The sequence below is a fragment of the Cavia porcellus genome, unplaced genomic scaffold, assembly GCF_034190915.1.
Source record: "Cavia porcellus strain 051 isolate PalLab524CR breed Dunkin Hartley unplaced genomic scaffold, mCavPor4.1 scaffold_6, whole genome shotgun sequence".
NCBI lineage: Eukaryota > Metazoa > Chordata > Mammalia > Rodentia > Caviidae > Cavia > Cavia porcellus.
This window is the reverse complement of record NW_026947489.1, coordinates 95572823-95586420: the sequence shown is the minus strand read 5'-3', so window position 1 is coordinate 95586420 and position 13598 is coordinate 95572823. Positions and strand designations below refer to the sequence as shown.

The window sequence follows — 13598 nt, the reverse complement described above, 5'->3', positions numbered from 1 at the left end:
CCCTGTGGCCTGGTGGGCCATGCAGGAAACACATGGATAAATAACAGCACTTCCTCTATTATTTTTTTTTCTTTTTTGTCTTTTTGAGACAGGATGTCACCATGCAAATTGACCTTGAGCTCACTTTGTAGCCCAAGCAATGTTTCTCCTGCTTTAGCCTCTCCAGGTGCTGGGATTACAGACATGCACACCATGCCCAGCTTCCTCTATTACTTTGCTATGAGAAGGATTTCAAAAGAGACCAAAACAGCACGATGGGGCACCTGCCTCGCTGGTGTGAAACTCACATGCTCCCAGGCACAGTGCAGTGGGCTGCAGGCCCTCGCGGGTCCCTCCACGCCCCCTGCTCCCCGAAAGGGCGGCTCCAAACGTCAGTGCTGCTGCGGGGGCAGACAGGCACCTGCACAGGGAAATAAGGGGCTTTTTCCTCGGGAATCTTGGCTGGTGAAGTCAGGGAAAGGGCGAGGACGGAGCTCAGCGGCATGAGTATCTGCCTGGCAGTTTGATCCTTGGTACCAAAGCAAAGGAGCAAATCCTGCAGCTGCTGAACACTGCTGTAACTTACTAAGGAACACAGCAGAGCCTGTGGTACTTGGCTGGCTGTGTCACCCTGAGTCACAAACTTTAACCCAGCGGAACCACATCTGCGGGGGACCTGGGCGTGGCTGAGGGGTCACTGAAGCCCACAGACCCTGGGAGGCTGCACCTGGCGGTGCGAAGGGGAAGGCGAGGCAGCCTTGCTGTCTCCACGGAGGAGCTCCAGGCCTCACCTTCGCCTTCAATGTTGTCGCTGGGCTTGCAGCACAGACCCTTTGGCTTCCCGATGGCCCCCCACGCAGGACACTGCCTGGAGCTCAGGCCTCGGCCTGGATTCTTCCCAACTCCTGCGTCCCGCTGCAAGCCGACCTTGTACATTCCTAGAATTCGCATAGCGTGGATTAAATCTGTTTCTCCAGTAAGCACTGACTGCTGCAAAGCCCAAGCATAACAATCAAACAGAAAATGCTGGAGCCCGCCATGGTGGCCTATGCCTGTCACCCCAGAACACAGGGAGGCTAAGGCGGGAGGATTAGGGGTTCAAATCCTACCTGGGTGGCTTAGTGAGATTCTGTCTCAAAATTTAAGAAGAGGAAAGGAACCAGGGATGCTGCTGCATGGCAGGGGACTCTGGACTTGACCCCCAGTAGTGTAAATCAAGTGATAAATAAACTTCCACCTGTGCTTGACCCCAGCAAGCCCCTGGTGAGCTGACACAGGAGTCCCCACAATCATGGCGTGTTCCCCCCCCCAAGGGGCATGTTATACTAAGATGCTGAAAAATTAAAATAGTTGATTAAAAGATAATTAGCAAAAATAGGTTAAAAGGATAGTTATTAGCAGTATTGTCATTCTGTACTGAGCTCCTTATCCTAGTAACCAACCACCAACCACATAATTATAGATTAACTGACCGCATCGTCTCGCTGTTCTGTATGCGTTGTCCCCCAAGTAACCTGTGTGCTATGTTAACCATTGTTCCCTTTATGAGAGACAAATGTTTCTGGAATTGGCAGACCAAGGGCTATGAATGGCTAACCACCTACTGTGAAATGCCTCTGACCTCAAACAAAGGGGAACAAAGGCCCACCTTGTTTCTGTTTCTCATCACTATGTACTTAATGATCAATGAGCTAATCATAAATGAACTATAAAAATCAGTCAAAACTCTAACTCACTTGCACAGCTTTGCAAATTCCATCTGCACTGTGTCACTGGGCCAGCTAAAATAAAAGCGCTTCTTAAAACGATGTCATCTTGCCCTGTCTTTTTTCCATCTCAGGGGCCTTTTTGAGGAAGTACAACAGGGCACAGCCACACGTGACTCAGAGAGCAAGGCTGAGATAAGACCGCATGGCTGCGTGGCAGTGAGGCTGGTACACACAATGGCCTCTGCATGGGGCCCTTGTCACCCTAGGACTGTGTAGTCCTTCTGTGAGCAGCAGTGTGGAAATTGCATACCCATGCTAATAGCAGAGGCTGAGGCAGGAGGATCACTGTGAGTTCCAGAAGTCTGGGCTACACAATGAGTTCAAGGTCAGGCTGAGCTGTGCAGTGAGAGTCTTTCTCAAAAGACAAAAGGAAAGGTAAGATAAAGTGAACATTTTATTGGCTTTAGCACATTCATGATGTCACCCATCCACCTCCCTTTAGTTCCAAATTGTTTCACAATCACAAGAGCATACTGCATGTTGTCCCCTATTTTACTTTTTTCACAGATTTCATACATGCACACACACACACACACACACACACACACACACACAGAAACACACTTGCTAGATAAACTGAGACTTCCCAGGTTCAGCCTGCCATCGCCACATCCAGTGCAATTCCTGAAATTCCCCCGGGGAAGGATGGTAGGGGTGAAGAAATGAAGATGAGTCAGAATGCAAAAAGCGGAGGCCAGGGGAAGGCCCCACTCCTGGAGAAAGGCACTCCCCAACTGTGCAGTCAATCTGTCTGCACCTCGGCAAGAGGCTGGCGACAGGACAGACTCTCTCCTAAGGGAGGAAAGAGCTGCCTAAGGACTTGTCAGCACTCTGTATTCTCAGGGTTGGCCACTCCTCACGTCTCTCCCTTTTCCATCTTGGAGTTACAAGTGACGGGTGGTCAGATGGAGCTGGAAGGGCTCTGTTTGGAGGATTCTGCAAAAGACCTTTATTGTGAAAGGCTTTTCTTCTCCCAGGGGTCCCTGGCCAAACTTTTCCCTGTGAAGGCCTTCACCTTCCTGAATGCTTTCCATTCTGAGTGAACTTATCCATCTAGGCTAAAGATCCCCAGTCCAAGGTGATAGAACTGTGGGGGGAGGATTGGTGGCGGCTGAAAAGATAAGAAGTATGAAATATAAATAACCTTTATTTTGAGAATGCGGGAGAGACACCCCCGACCCCCTGGGGCATGGCATTTCCACCCCGGGGGCCATCAATCTCTCCGTGGAACACGTGAAGTGAGGCACATAAGTAGCCTTGGCTTGGGGTGGAACCTAAGGGGGGCATTAGGGATGCACAGGTAGCCCATTGGTCTTAGTTTGGCGCCAGAGGTAGATTCCTAAGGGTGGGGGAAATAGAAGCTCCTTGGCTTTACCGGCTACAGTATCCAGTCTGGGCCCAAAACCCTTTCATAAGGGTTTCAGGTCCCTGCATTCAGCAATTTAGTCCAAAGCAGCCTGTTAACCTGTAACAGTAGTCAGTTACCAGTGTAAGTGGAAGTTGTTAAAAGGTGTCAGTGAGGTGAGCCTCTTTGATAGCTAGCATATTACTATGGCTTTCTTTTTTTTTTTTTTTTTTTTTTTTTTGTCTTTTTGAGACAGGGTCTCACTATGCAGCTCAAGCTGGCCCTAAGCTCACTTTGTAGCCCAGGTTGGTCTCGAACTTACAGTGATTCTCCTGCCTCAGCCTTCTGAGTGCTAGGGTTACAACACTAACTGTACTATGGCATTTTTTATACATCTTGTGGTTATACTTTTCTGCTGGGTGTTTAAGACCAAATTAAAGTGAGACCTTTGTTAATGAAAATTAATTTCTTGCTATCTATCAAGGTCAGTTAAGTCTCCTTGGGATTTACCTTGGAACCATGGAAGCACCTCTCACTACTCCCTCAGTGTCAGCTGTCTGGATGAGTCATGGCCATGGCTTGACCAAATTGTTCTCTATGAAAGCTTGGGAAACTGTTCTCTCCTGGTAACTCTCCTTAGGCACACTACACACTGTTGATCTCCTTCCTCTGTGTCTAACAATCTCCTTGGTTAGGAGGTTGGGCCCCACCAAGTTAGATGTCACAGCAGAGGTTCTCTTACATCCTGGGGCCATAATACTGATCTTGGAAGGCTGGGGCCAAAATATTGGACACCCTCCTACCCCATCTTTCTTTCTAGTTTCTTATCTCCAAACCTCAGTTGCTGAACAGCCAGAAGAGAAGGTTAATGACATTAATGGGAGCATTGAACTTCATATAATTTTATCTGAATATCAAGCACCTTGAACTACAAAGTGAGCCACTATTTCCCACCACCATGGGTGTTTTAATAGTTGAATCCCTATAGAATATTAACAGGCAACAGTAATACAATTTTATATTGAAATCAAAAGCCATCCATAATATTTTAGCATGACAATATGAAATTTTATAACACATTTAAATTTCCATTTTGGTATAAATTAGCCTTTTTAGTCAGTCTCTACCTGATACATAAGAAGCTCCCACCTGATTTGTTGTCCTTCCACTGATGTCACTGAAGTATGTGCCATTGTCTGGACTGCTTAATATCTAAACATCTCTAAATATAGTGGCACATACACAACATACATACCACATAATGTTTTTGTTAAAATTATTATTGACTGATGACCTCATGTTGGCTTGGCATGAACGTTAGGACACTAGGAGCTGGAACACAAGAGAAAGGCGGGTGTCTGAATCTGAAAGAAAATTCTATCAAGGTCCAAGGATACAGCTCAGTGGCACAGTGCCTTCCTGAATTCAATTACTGGTACAAAAAAAAAAGAAAGAGAAAAAAAGAGAAGTCCACCACCATAAATAATCTCAGTTTTGCATTTTGGAAGATCTGCATATCCAGAAGGTATGAATACATTTAATACACCATGAGATAAAAAAACAATCAATTGTCATAGTCATATGAAGACTTTGGTTCTTGATTTAGTTTTGCAGCAGAGCATCTTTAAATCAGAAAACCTTATTGTTTTATTTCTAGAAAAACTTAACCATTTGATGATGACCAATGTAAACACATCACAATAATATATTTTGAGCAACATTTTTGGAGTACTCTCATAAAGCTATGGCAATAGCTTTGGTTTCCCATTAATGAACAAGAACTGATCTTTCTTATCAACTAGAGTCCTATACAATAGTCCTCCTCACCCTAAGGTATTGTTATTTAATTATCTTAACAAATTTTTCGATGACTGATGAGAACCTGATCACAATGCTCAACACATTATTTTTTGAACAATAAGAGATTCTCAAGCCATAATACATAAACAATAGTATGCATTACATTTCTACAACCAACTTAACATCATTTCCACCAGCTGGCACCTAAGTGGAAGCCCATTTATAATTTTAAGGACATTTATTATACACCAAATCCAAAACTTCAAAGAGCAGAAAAATTTGTTGAGTTCAAATAAAAAAGCTGTTTAGAGATTGGATAAACAAACAAACAGATACATAGACAATCTGCTTACAGAATTAGAGTGCACTCAAATATATTTTTGGCCAAATTATAACTCTTTTATAATTTTAGAAGTTTGTAATTATAAAGAGACTAGTCAGAATTTTTTGCAGTTCAATTAGCAGAGATACCTTGCAGGAAAAATTTGAAACAAAAACCTTTTGTCATATATATATATATGTATAAAATATACATAAAATTTTATTTTGTCTTAAGAATACTGGCTACTTTTGTGTCCCGTTCTTTCACTTAGCCCAATCATTCACTTGCATACACTCTTTTACTTATTCAGAACTTCTTTTCCCATTTTTGGTTATCATCTCCTGGGTACCCTGAGTCAATTTCTTTTCTTTTCTTTTTTTATTTAAAGAGAAAAAAAAATGACATGAAAAAACTTAGCAGTAAAAGGGTACAAGTAATAGAGAATTTCAAGAAAAAAATATACAGTAAGAAATCACCAGTTGATCGGTTACATATTGTCTTCCCAGAAACAGTTGTCCAAATTACAAAATTAAAGCATATAAAGTGGACATTCATACAGTGACATTGTAGACAGTTCCATTCAATGATCCAACAAAAGCTCAGTAATATGGTTTTCCATCCTACACACTCGAACATACCTGTGGTTATATCCCTTAGTCCACCTTCCTTTCCTCTTTTTTACAATAACAATTAGACTCTTGGGCTGGAGGTTTAGCTCAGCGGCATAAGCGCCTGCCTTGCAAGCAGGCAGTCGTGAGTTCGATCCCTGGTACCGATAAAAAGGAAAAAGACAAAAAATAAATAAATAAATAAATAAACAATTAGACTCTTTGGGTTTTACTACTCCCACGGTTCTTATTACTTTTTTTGAAAAGAATAAAACCAAACTAAGCAAAACAGACTAACCAAAACAGAGTCAGAACAGAAGGGTGGGCATAGTACATGATGCAAAAATAGAATACCGGGTGATCAAAAGTGGTTACCATTGTGCCTCTTGCTATTTTTAGATTGAGTTGCATATATCATATTATTAGGTATAATAGAATTGATCAAAACAGTACAGAACAAGACCAATAAAACCTACACTGGAGACCTTATAGGACTTCAAAAAAGGATAATAATCAAATAATAATGGGCATCATATTATATCTTATTGCCTTCAAAGTGGTTGCCTATACCCTCAAACTTGATACTATCAAACAAAATAGAATATATTGGCCCCATGTAGGTTCTAGCTCCATCCTCATCTACTGGCTGTGGTGTGGTCTCTGAGGCATCACTGCCACAGGACCGAGCATCAACTCCTGGAGAGGGGCAATCAACTCCCTCTGTGTGTCTGGCTCCATGACACAGCCAAACAGCAGCTCTTGCACTCATATAGGCCATTCAGGGTTCTCTGCAAAGACATAAGCACACCCTCACCCTCAAGTCAGCACTAGGCTGGGTCCCTTCCATTGTCCATCTCCTGGGTGGACAATATGTAACCGATCAACTGGTGATTTCTTACTGTATATTTTTTTCTTGAAATTCTCTATTACTTGTACCCTTTTACTGCTCAGTTTTTTCATTAAATAAATCATTTTTCTCTTTAAATAAAAAAAAAAAAAGAAAAGAAATTGACTCAGGGTACCCAGGAGATGATAACCAAGGATGAAGATCTTCTTAGCTTCATTTCCTTTACCTGATTTAATTGTCTTTCTGCTGCTTTGGTCCCATCCCTAGTACGATTTTAAAAGTTAATAGTCTATAATGCCATGCAAAGTCTATTTTGAGGGAATGTAAATTTTGTGGGAATGATTCTCCTTTTTGTTTTTGTAATTGAAATTTTGAGCATATGGACAGTACATTTGACCTTGAGGATTATAGGGAATAAGAGAAATGTGGAAAGTCTCACAAAACATTTGGAAAACAGCACTTGTATGGGCTAGGCTATTGTCAGTCTTCAGCACCTACGGGCAGTTAAGGGCACCAAAATCATCTGAGTGGCCAGGGGTTTAGCCCAGTGGCACAGCACTTGCCTGGCAAGCAAAGGGTTGTGAGTTTGATCCCCAGTACAAAAAAAAAAAATCATCCAAGAAATGAGCAATGACAGATTTAGTTGCTGCATCAGTGCAGGTGGAAGCAAAATTAAGTCCTAAGGAAGTATTCACTGAAATCTGGACCCATTATGGAACAGCTTGGGGTCCCGTTTCCGGAGTTAGTATAATCTGGAGAAGGGACGGGGTTCCACTGTCTTTTGTTGCTCACCAGAGGTCAGAAACATGCTTGGCAGTGGACAGTGGGGTGCTGGAGAAATTAGGAAAAGCTCCTCTGCTCCTGGGAAAGTTCCTGGGAAAAGTCACCTCCCACATCAGATTTGGATCTACACCAAATGGCCCAGTGATATCATTGTCTGTATTTTGGACAGACATTAGAAGGGGCAGACAGTCGATATGCTGACAGTCGAAGTGCCGCAGAGCAATTTCAGGCAAAATGTCCTTCACGCCCACAGTGGAAACAAATAACTTATTCCTCTCTTGCCTTCAGGCTACAGATGAATAGCCTGAGTGCCTGCTGCTGCCAAGGCAGCTCCTGCACACACGAGGGGGCAACATCCGCACGAATCTGAATCATCTTAGATAGCACAGCCTGGTTGTTGTTGTTTTTTACGGGTTTGTAAAGCCTCTTTACATCATTTTTTGCATTTTCAAAGGCCAACTGTTGAACAATTAACTTGCCATCCTGTGTTGTTGATAATTCTCTCACTGGTGTGCAATAGACAAGCCACACAATCCTGAAAAGGTTCATCAGGACCCTGGTGAGTGGAGGTCAGATTGAGGGACGTCTCACCCTTTGAAGGAAGTTCCCTCCAACCTCTTGTGGTAGCTACTTAATTTGTTCATATGCTTGCAATTCAAAAGGAAGTTATTTGTGGCTGCAAAGGCACATTCTCAGAACAACATGTCTTTTGTAATGGCCATGTTATGAGCGGCATTATGAGGCATCTGATCCATGCACAAACCAAACAATTTTTCCCTCCACAATGAATAGTCCTCTGGACCCGAACATGCCTTAGCCTTTCCTTTCCAAGCTTTTGTCCCAGGAGCTCTACACAACCCAAGGTAAAAGGGGCTGTGGGGCCACAGGTAGTGGTCGGTAGTTTTAGTCCTTCTATAGTCTTAAAGCGTACAGCTTCAGGAAGACGTACAGCTTGTCCTGGACTCTTGGGATCTTGGAGTTTGGCAACAGGGTAGACATGCTGGAAACCCTCTAAGGATTTCCCTGCCCTCCTGGCTTCTTTTAGTACTCATTGCAAGGGAAGAGAAAGAAGGACTCTCCTCTGTGAAAGGTGGAAGTCTGAGCCTGTTGTAGTAAAATTGTTCTGAACTACTAAAGCAGAAGTAGCTGCTTGTGGCACAGGTAAGGTTGTGGTTTTACTTGGGTGGCTGTGGGATGGAAGTCATGGTGAAACATTCCTGCTGTGGGGAAAGGTCCTCCCCGTCTCCCACAGTTCCTTCCTTGTCTGACTGAGCCAAGCTAGAGGGTTCCAGTTCTACAGTGGGGCTGTTGCTCCACTGTACTTTTTGGCTTGGGACTTAGTTTTCCTTTTTATTGGTACCGGGGATTGAACTCACAACTGCCTGCTTGCAAGGGGACTTAGTTTTAAGATAATGCTCCAAGCCAAATCCTCTGTTTTGTCTCCACAGGCATATGATCATCAAGACACTCCCTGATCCAGGTCCACAAATAAAAGGTAAACACGGGGATACTCTCAAGCCCCTCAGCAAGGTATTGGGCATTCAGTTATGGCCCTCCACACCTCCATGTTTTGGGGTTCACAGTTGTCTGTTCTGGGAATCAGCGATGCATCTCTTGTGCAAAGGCAAGAAATTTTGTTAGTTAAGAAACCTTTACATTTGAACCTTTTGCTTTCAGTAGTACAGCAAATATTTCTAAATACAGCTGTCTTTTTTTTTTGGTACTGGGGATTGAACTTGGGACCTTGTACTTGCCACGTGGGCACTTGTGCTACTGAGCTAAATCCTGTCATTTTTGGGAACCTGTTTGCCCATGTTTTACACCTGGTGGAATCAATACGGATGTTACTCGTGAGCCTGTTTTGTTCTTTTGCTCTCCTGAGCACACACACCAAAATGTCCCCTCACCTACTATATGACATGTTTCCTTGGACCGCCAGTCCCTATTTGGGTGTCAAAATGCCACACCCAGCACAACTCTTGAAATTCCCTGAGGGAAGACCATGGAGGGTGAAGAGATGAAGTCTACAGTCAGAAGGCAGAAAGTGGAAGCCAGGTGGAACACCCACTTTTGATGAAAGAAGGAGCTCCCAGGGCCTGCAGGGGGTTTATCTCTATACTCCGCACGAGGCTGGTAAGAGGAGAAACCTTTTCCTATTGGGGGAGGACCGGCCTAGCAACTGGTTTGCCTGGCTCCCTGGGCACCCTGTTTTCTCACGGCTGGCCTTGCTCTGGTCTCCCCCGAGTGATCCATCTCCAGCTCAGCTGCTACCCACATACCATGAGTTAAGGGACCCTGTGTCCCCTCCTGTTGAGACCGAGAAGCCTTTCTCAACAGGACCCTCACCCTGCACTTCCCTGCACTCTGGAGCACACACATGGGAGGCCAGACCCGGCTGCAGTTTGGCTCCCCTCCCTGCCTGTGACTCAGCTTTTGTCTCTGCTGACCCCACTCTCTCCCCAGGCCTGGCCTCATAGTGCAATTGGCCTTACAGCACCACATCTTTCCAGTCGTGGCTGATTGTCATCAAAACTTCCCGGAAGGACTTGGAGGGTGTTGGGAGCCTGCAGCATGATTTGAGAATTAAGCTGGGCATGGCAGCACACAACTGTCATCTCAGAACATGGGAAGCTGAGGCAGATGGATGGACCTCGACTCTGCCCCCAGCCCTGCAGATGGCCTCTGTGGTCTCCCACCCCATCTTCTCATCAGGAGCCCCAGGCCGGTTCCAGATGGCTCAGGTCTCAGGAGAACTGGCCCCTGCTGCTGGGACACACAGGCTACTTTTGTTTGTGGGTTTAGCCTCCTATCTGCTGTTGTCCTACCCGATGCCCTGAATGTAGAGTTCCTGGTCCTGGTCCAGTCTTGCCTCACCTCCACCAGCCAGGCTGGGTTCTGGACAGGGAGGGTCGACGCCCCACCTCAACAAGGCAGCCAGCTTCCTGGGTACCCGAAGCACCGCCCTGGGCTCTAGTTCCTCCTCACCTCAATGCCTTTGTCAAGCCAGCCTGGCCGAGTGCATCCCCGAGGCTCAGAAGAATTGGCCACCTGCTTCAGTGAGGCCGCCGGTCTATCTGGCTAAGCCGGGGCCGGGTGGCTGCTGGCTGGAACCCGGGGTGCACGGAAAGCAGCACCCTGTCCTGTGGGCCTCCCCAGCACTGTCCTGCTCAGACTGCCTCTGTGCTGTGCACGCCTACATGTGGTGGCAAGAGCCGATGTAGCCTCTGACACCTGCCAGGCCTCCTGGAGGAAACAACAGAAGGCCGAACTCGCTCCCTATAATTTGTTTACATTTTTAAATGTTTTATTGCAAGTGCTGCTCATACAGAGAATGCGCAGCGCACCTGGAGTCCTGCCACCTGCCCAAGAAGGGTTCCAGCATGGTGCTGGTGTCAACCCAGGCTCATGCAAGTGATTGGACATCCTGAGGGAACACGCCACAGGTGCACACATTTTATTTCATGTGGAAGCAGTGCCCAGCAAACGGCACAGAAGGGTAAGTGTCTCAGGCCAGCCCACGTGCTGGCTGGCCAATCCCCTGTGCTCATCCAGCGAGGCATGCACTGTGGGGGGCGGAGGTGTCAGGTCACAAGGGACACGCATTGAGACCCTATTGCAGTTGGTTTCAGAGCTCCCACTGTTATGGCTTAAATTCTAACCAATGCACCTCCTCTTGTTCTGTATGTGCCGATAGGGTTAAGTTTCTAAACCTTGTAAAAACTTAAGTTTCAGCTTCTTGTAACTTTCTACCCCTTTCCACATGTTATTGCTAACAAGCTGTCCTGAAATAATTAACTTTCTACATTCTTCTCCGAATGTTACTGCAGATGTGCTATTCCGAGATAATGTTTATCTGCAGAATGGGAGTAACTTGAAAGGCACCAAAGGCTCCAGTTATCAGAGGCTGATATTATCAGAACTAAGTGGACAGCTTTACAGTTTCCAGATTTAAGTCAACAGCTTAACAGCTCTGTGGTTTGGTTTTGTTTTTTTCCTCTCTCTCTCTTGCTTTTAAAATTCCTTTCTTCAGTCTCTGTGTCACGCAGTCTCTGGGTCGATCCTAAGGGGGCTGCGTCACCAGGCCTAAAATAAAAGCCTTTGCTCCAAATTTCTTGATTCCTTGCTTCCTTGGATTTTATTCCAGGGTCCGAGCTATGTCACCACCAGAGCCACCTTCAGCCAGGGGTTCTGTGGCCCACACTCAGCAGCTCAGGCTGTTTGTCCTGTCTTTTTTCTTTAATCTGAATCTTTGTCTCCCTGCAGTTTATTTTTCACTGAGGCAACACAGCACATAAAGTTCCCCTCGCTAAGTATGCACCTCAGCAGCGGACCACACAGCCACGCTCTTGTCCAGCTATGTGACTCTCTGCATCCAGGCCTCTCAGCTTCCCAGACTACATCTCTGCTTGTTCATGGGAAGCCCTACAAGAGGGATCCTATGATGTTTGTCTCTTGTCACTGGCTAGTTTTGCTGAGCGCATGGCCTTAATGGTCACCTATATTCTGTCAGAACCGTGTTTCTTTTGGAGGCTGAATAATACTCCACAGTATGAGCATGCCTCATTTTAAAATCTATCTATTCCTTTTCTGATAGATACTTGGGTCGCTCCCTTCACCCCCTTTCATTTATTTATTTGATTTTATGTGGCCCAGGCTGACCTCAAATTTACAGGGGTTCTCCTGCCTCAGCCTCTGAAGTGCTGGGATGACAAGAGGCAAGTGCCATCACACACCCGGTTCCGCCTTTTGACTACTGTGACCCTGTGGGAACTTGGGCTATGTAGAATGGACCGACGCAGCATCTTATTGAGCTTTCTGATCTCTGCCTACCTCACAGGTAAAAGGTGGTTTTCTCACTGCATCTTTCCAGTAATGAGTGTCCCCTGCCCTCCGAGACTGGTTACACGCTCCTACATGATCTCCAGCTGTCCCGGGCCCTACCTCCACAGCTGCTCCCTGCCTACCGTGCGCTGTGCTACTCTGCTATGGCCTCCAAAGCCATCCGTGTAGTTGGCATCCCTGCCTGGCCCAACAGGGGCTGTCTCACTCGCTGTCCCGGGAGCTGAGGAGACTGCATGTTTGGCCTCGAATGCTCCTGGAGACGGATTCCTGCAGCTCAGGGGAGCACATGGAGAGGGACATCACATGGTCATCGCTGACCCTGTGTCCCAGGGCTCTGTGCTCAGCCTGGGGAATCTAGGGCTGAGGAGGCTCCTGCATGGGGGCGTGGTCGCCTGGGAGCAAGCATCTCCCTTAGGGTCTGGGAGTGAGACACAGACAGAGCCCCTCCTCCCCGACGACCCCAGCACCCACGCACGTGCACGCGCATGCGTAAGTGCGCGCCCGTCCAAGCGCCTCGGGGAGCGCAGGGCGTGGATTGTAGTACAGCTGCTAGGCCCTCAGCGGGGTTCTTTGGGCCGGGCGTCCCTCGAGCCCTGTTCAGCGTTCTCCCCAGCCCTTCCGAAGCCTGGGGTCCTGGGCCTACCTGCAGCCTGCCGCTGCACAGTCTGCACAGGGCTTCCGGAATCGGCGGGAAGACTACGATGCGGCCCTTTGCGAACCGTGTGCTTCATATGCTGTTTGGGTCGCGATTTTTCATGGATTTATAGAGATTTAAAAATGCCTAAAATGGGGCTGGGGATTTAGCTCAGCGGCATAAGCGCCTGCTTGGCAAGCGCAAGGTTGTGAGTTCAATCCCCAGTACCGCCAAAAAAAAAAAAAGCATAAAATGGAGCCGGATGTGGTGGCACGTGTCCATAATCCCAGCACTGGTGAAGCCGAGGCAGGAGGATCACAGTGTGTTTCAGGACAGTCTGGGTTGCATAGTGAAGTCCTATCAAAAACAAAACAAGTCTATCTAGTAAAAATAGCCTGCGTTAAAAGTGAGAGTAAAAGGAGAAAGTGGGCCAGGGATATAACTCAGGGCACAACACCTACCTGGCAAATGCGAGAGCATGAGTTTGATTCCTGGTACCAGAAAAAAAAGGAGTAACTACGGCCATAAAGAGCTGGGAACATGGTCAGAGCCAGTCTGCACCGCGGTGGCTCCCAGGCTGTGGGCTCAGAGCCGGCAGGGTTGTAGGGGCAGCAGGGTTTCTGGGGGCTGAAGGTTCCAGGCACCTTGGGTCTCCTAGCGCAGCGACCT

General features: G+C 46.5%; 1 protein-coding gene across 1 annotated transcript in view; it reads right to left on the bottom strand.

Moving 5' to 3' along the window:
- Fzd2 (frizzled class receptor 2) overlaps positions 1–13598 on the bottom strand; it is a 30736-nt gene continuing 17138 nt past the window's right edge. The window contains exon 2 of the transcript XR_010048377.1: positions 1–5981. The gene's annotated coding sequence lies outside the window, so the exon portion shown is untranslated. The remainder of the gene's footprint in view (positions 5982–13598) is intronic.